This window comes from Zophobas morio, unplaced genomic scaffold, assembly GCF_036711695.1.
Source record: "Zophobas morio isolate AGI-343-1 ecotype UQ-CSIRO unplaced genomic scaffold, CSIRO_AGI_Zmor_V1 ptg000020l, whole genome shotgun sequence".
NCBI lineage: Eukaryota > Metazoa > Arthropoda > Insecta > Coleoptera > Tenebrionidae > Zophobas > Zophobas morio.
Genome location: NW_026972125.1, coordinates 1,276,650 through 1,282,975, shown reverse-complemented (window position 1 = coordinate 1,282,975; position 6,326 = coordinate 1,276,650).

The window sequence follows — 6,326 nt, the reverse complement described above, 5'->3', positions numbered from 1 at the left end:
ATAAGCTAAATTAAAAATTGAAAATTCTACAAATTGAAAGAAATAGCCCTACAAATGGAAAAAATGAAGATGTGATTAACTGAAATAATAAACAATTAAAATATCCACAAATTGAAAAATTGAGGACGTACAAAATTGAAATAATCAAAAAATGCAAATCAAAATCTGAGAAATCGAAAAATTAAAAAATCGAAAAGCAAAAAATTCTGAAAATTGTAAAATTGAAAAACTAAAGAATGAAAACTAGAAGACCTGAAATCGAAAAATTGAAAAAACAAAAATTAACAATTTAAAATAATTATATATTATTTTGGCACCTCTAATATTTTTATCAAAAATTGAAACAGGTTTTGTTATACTAGAAATCGATGATCTTGACGGAAATTGTTTTCAAGACCCACCCTCTATTTTCTTAGAGGATACATATATCATTTTCCAAATCAGTCATTTCTTACGAATACTAGCCCCGCCTACCCCTCTCCATTTTTTAGAGAATATATCATTTGCCAAAATCAGTCTTATCTTAACAAATACTAGCCCCGCCCACCCGCCCCCTAGATTTTCAGAGGATATGTGACTTGTCAAAATAAGACTTACGTTAGTAAATACTAACCCCGCCCACCCGCCCCCTAGATTTTCAGAGGATATGTGACTTGCCAAAATAAGACTTACGTTAGTAAATACTAGCCCCGCCCACCCGCCCTTTGTTTTCTCAGTAGTAAGGTAAGTCTTATTTTGGCAAATGACATATCCTCTGAGAAAATGGAGGGCGGGTGGGCGGTACTAGTATTTGCAAAAGGTAAAACTTTTATTGGCAAATAACATAAACTCTGAGAAAATAGGGGGCCGGTGGGCTAAACTAGCACTTGCTACGATAAGACTGATTTTGGTCTTATTAAACTTATACTACTCAGAAAGAATTGCCCAAAAAAATAAACATATATTTTTTTTTATTTCAATCTTCCTGAAATTAAGTTTCTGGACTAATTTTGCCCAGCTGAGTGACATTGATTGTTGATAGTTGTTATCTTTTTGAACGAAATTATTCTTTAATAAAAACTGGAAAACCAAATTGTGAGTTTGACGGTCCATAACTTTTGAACGGACAAATACAGCGTATTCCGGGTTTTACCATTCGATTTCCTATAGCTTTCTGGGTGTTGCAGTACATTTTTAGTTCGATATCTAGGTTCATTTTGAATTTACGTATACATTTATGGTACGCTGTCATTGTCGGGAGAGTCGAATATTAAAAAATTAAAAAAAAAACTCTTCTAATTTTTTTTTGTTCCCAGATTCTTGTTCAGAAGGTTCGAATTAAGGAATAGAGTAATTTTCAGACAAATCGAGAAATGTTTAACGAAAATAACCTGAAATGATCTAATTTACAAATATTATGTAAAATTCGAAAATTTTGACCAAAAAGAGCTTTAGAAAAATTTTTCAAAAAATAAAGTTGTTTCAATCTACCTGAGATTAAGTTTCAAGGCCAATTTTATCCACCTGAATGCGTTTTTGACATCGCTTGTTGAAAATTTTCATCATATTATACGGAATCTTTCTTTAACCAAAACTCAAAAAACCAAACTGTGAGTTTGCCGGACCATAACTTTTGAACGAACAAAGAGAGGTTGTTTCTTTTTTTTTCTAGTCGATTTTCTTTAGTTTTCTAGGCATAACAGAGCTTTTTCAGCTTTGTATCCCTGTTCGTTTAGAATCTGCGGTGTTATTTTTAGGAAACTCGAATATTGAAAAATTAAAAAAATCAAGAGCCCCTCTGCAATATTTTTGACTCCAGATACTTATTTAGGAGAATCGAATTAAGGAAAAGAGTAGTTTTCAGATAAATCGAGAAATGTTTAACCGAAATAACCTGAAATGATCCAATTTCAAAATTAAAACATCTACAAATTGAAAAATCTAAAAACCGAAGGAACGAAAAATTGAAAAACTGTAAACTTATAAAATCGAAAAATCCGAGAAACGAAAATTCAAAAATTTAAAAAATTGAAAACTAAAAAACTTGAAAGCGAAAGTGTGAATTTGAATAATTCTAAATCGACAAAGTTAAAAGTCCAAGTAAACATAAAATTGAAAAATTCAAAAGTTGATTAATAGAAAATTCGAAAACTTAAACAAATTCGAACAATTGTAAAATCTGCTAAAAATCGAAAAATCGAGAAATTGCAAAATCAGCAGAATTTTAAAAAATTCAAAAATTTGTGATATTAATTATTATTATAAAATTTGAAATAGGTGTTATTTTTAAACAAAGATGAATCAACACAACATAAATAAACGCGGTGAAAGCAATTAAAAAAAATTAGTTAAGAAAAATTTAAATATATAAACCGAAAATTCCAGTTTTAATAAATTTGTTCTTTTTGTTCAAGAATTAAAAATTAGAATCTCAGAAAGGATAATTAAAAAGTTGAGAATTGAGAAATTTATAAGCTAAATTAAAAACTGAAAATCCTACAAATTGAAAGAAATCCCTACAAATAAAAAAAATGAAGACATGAAAAATCGAAAAATCCGTTAATTGAAATAAGAAACAATTAAAACATCCACAAATTGAAAAACTGAGAAAGTACAAAATTGAAATATACAAAAAATGCAAATCACAATCTGAGGAACCGAAAAACTATGAAATAGAAAAACAAAAAAATACTAAAAATTGTAAAACTGAAAAATTAAAGATTGAAAACTATTAGACTCAAAATCGGAAAATTGTAAGATTGAAAAATTGAAGAAATAAAAATTCACAATTTAAAATAATTTTTATCTTGGCACCTCCAACATTTTTATCAAAAATTGAAACAGGTTTTTCGTAAGATATGACTGATTTGGAAAATGAGATATCTTCTGAGAAAATGGAGGCGGGTGGGCGGGGCTAGTATTTGCAAAGGTAAAACTTATTTTAGCAAATGATATAAATTCTGAGAAATTAGGGGGCGGGTGGGCGGGGCTAGCGCTTGCTAAGGTAAGACTGATTTTGGCTCTATCAAACTTGTACTACTCCAAAACGATTGCAGAAAAAAGTAAACATATTTCAGTCTTCCTGAAATTAAGTTTCTGGATTAATTTTGCCCAGCTAACTGCGTTTTTGACATTGATTGTTGAAAATATTCGCTATTTTATACAAAATTTTCTTTAACTAAAATTCAAAAAACCACCTATCTACAATATTTTGGATTCCAGATTATTATTTAGAATGTTCGAATTAAGGAAAAGAGTAGTTTTTAGATAAATCGAGAAATGTTTAACCGAAATAACCTGAAATGATCAAATTGCCAAATTAAAACATCTACAAATTGAAAAATATAAAAACCGAAGGAACGCAAAATTGAAAAACTGTAAACCTACAAAATCGAAAAATCCGATAAACGAAAATCCAAAAATGTAAAAAATTGAAAACTAAAAAACTTGAAAGCGAAAGTGTGTGAATTTGAATAATTCTAAATCGACAAAGTTAAAAGTCCAAGTAAATATAAAATTGAAAAATTCAAAATTTGATTAATAGAAAATTCGAAAAACTTAAACAAAGTCGAACAATTGTAAAATCTGCTAAAAATCGAAAAATCGAGAAATTGCAAAATCAGCAGAATTTTAAAAAATTCAAAAATTTGTGATATTAATTATTATTATAAAATTTGAAATAGGTGTTATTTTTAAAAAAGAAGAATCAACACAACATAAATATACGTGGTGAAAGCAATTAAAAAAAAATTAGTTAAGAAAAATTTAAATATATAAACCGAGATTCCAGTTTTAATAAACTTGTTCATTTTGTTCAAAAATTAAAAATTAGAATCTGAGAATGCATAATTAAAAAGTTGAGAATTGAAAAATGTATAAGCTAAATTACAAATTGAAAATTCTACAAATTGAAGGAAACCCTTACAAATAGAAAAAATGAAGACATGAAAAATCGAAAAATCCGTTAATTAAAATAAGAAACAATTAAAATATCCACAAATTGAAAAACTGAGGAAGTACAAAATTGAAATATACAAAAAATGCAAATCAAAATCTGAGAAACCGAAAAACTATAAAATAGAAAAACAAAAAATACTAAAAATTGTAAAACTGAAAAATTAAAGATTCAAAACTATTAGACCTGAAATCGGAAAATTGCAAGATCGAAAAATTGAAGAAACAAATATTCACAATTTAAAATAGTTATTATCTTGGCACCTACAACATTTTTATCAAAAATTGAAACAGGTTTTTCGTAAGATATGACTGATTTGGAAAATGACATATCGTCTGAGAAAATAGGGTCGGGTGGGCGGGGCTAGCACTTGCTCAGATAAGACTGATTTTGGCAAATGCCATATCCTCTGAGAAAATGGAGGCGGGTGGGCGGGGCTGGTATTTGCAAAGGTAAAACTTATTTTAGCAAATGATATAAACTGTGAGAAATTAGGGGGCGGGTGGGTGGGGCTAGCGCTTGCTAAGATAAGACTAATTTTGGCTCTATCAAACTTGTACTACTCCAAAACGATTGCAGAAAAAAATAAACATATTTCAGTCTTGTTGAAATTAAGTTTCTGGACCAATTTTGCCCAGCTGACTGCGTTTTTGACATTGATTGTTGAAAATTTTCACTATTTTATACAAAATCTTTTTTTAACTAAAACTCAAAAAACCACCTCTCTACAATATTTTTGATTCCAGATTCTTATTTAGGATGTTCGAATTAAGGAAAAGAGTAGTTTTCAGATAAATCGAGAAATGTTTAACCGAAATAACCTGAAATGATCAAATTTCAAAATTAAAACATCTACAAATTGAAAAATCTAAAAACCGAAGGAACGAAAAATTGAAAAACTGTAAACTTATAAAATCGAAAAATCCGAGAAACGAAAATTCAAAAATTTAAAAAATTGAAAACTAAAAAACTTGAAAGCGAAAAAGTGTAAATTTGAATAATTCTAAATCGAAAAACTTAAAAGTCCAAGTAAATATAAAATTGAAAAATTCAAAAGTTGTTCAATAGAAAATTCGAAAAACTTAAAACAAATTCGAACAATTGTAAAATCTGCCAAGAATCGAAAAATCGAGAAATTGCAAAATCGGAAATATTTAAAATAAATCAAAAATAGGTGTTATTTTTAAAAAAGAGGAGCCAACACAACATAAATAAACGCGTTGAAAGCAATTAAAAATTAATTAGTTTAGAAAAATTTAAATATATAAACCAAAAAATCCAAAAATTGTAAAATCGTGAAAATTTCAGTTTTAATAAACTTGTTCTTTTTGTTCAAAAATTAAAAATTAGAATCTGAGAAAGGAGCATTAAAAAACTGAAAATCGAAAAATTTATAAGCTAAATTAAAAATAGAAAAAAACAATTAAAATTCCACAAATTGAAAAATTGAGGAAGTACAAAATTGAAATAATCAAAAAATGCAAATCAAAATCTGACAAATCGAAAAATTAAAAAATCGAAAAGCAAAAAATTCTGAAAATTGTAAAATTGAAAAACTAAAGATTGAAAACTAGAAGACCTGAAATCGAAAAATTGAAAAAACAAAAATTCACAATTTAAAATAATTATATATTATCTTGGCACCTCTAATATTTTTATCAAAAATTGAAACAGGTTTTGTTATTCTAGAAATCGATGATCTTGACGGAAATTGTTTTCAAGACCCACCCTCTATTTTCTTAGAGGATACATATATCGTTTTCCAAATCAGTCATATCTTACGAAGTACTAGCCCCGCCTACCTTCCCTCCATTTTTTTGAGAATATATCATTTGCCAAAATCAGTCTTATCTTAACAAATACTAGCCCCGCCCACCCGCCCCCTAGATTTTCAGAGGATATGTGACTTGCCAAAATAAGACTTACGTTAGTAAATACTAGCCCCGCCCACCCGCCCCCTAGATTTTCAGAGGATATGTGACTTGCCAAAATAAGACTTACGTTAGTAAATACTAGCCCCGCCCACCCGCCCTTTGTTTTCTCAGTGGGTAGTAAGATAAGTCTTATTTTGGCAAATGACATATCCTCTGAGAAAATGGAGGGCGGGTGGGCGGTACTAGTATTTGCAAAAGGTAAAGCTTTTATTGGCAAATAACATAAACTCTGAGAAAATAGGGGGCGGGTGGGCTAAACTAGCACTTGCTAGGATAAGACTGATTTTGGTCTTATTAAACTTATACTACTCAGAAAGAATTGCCCAAAAAAATAAACATATATTTTTTTTTATTTCAATCTTCCTGAAATTAAGTTTCTGGACTAATTTTGCCCAGCTGAGTGACATTGATTGTTGATAGTTGTTATCTTTTTGAACGAAATTATTCTTAAATAAAAA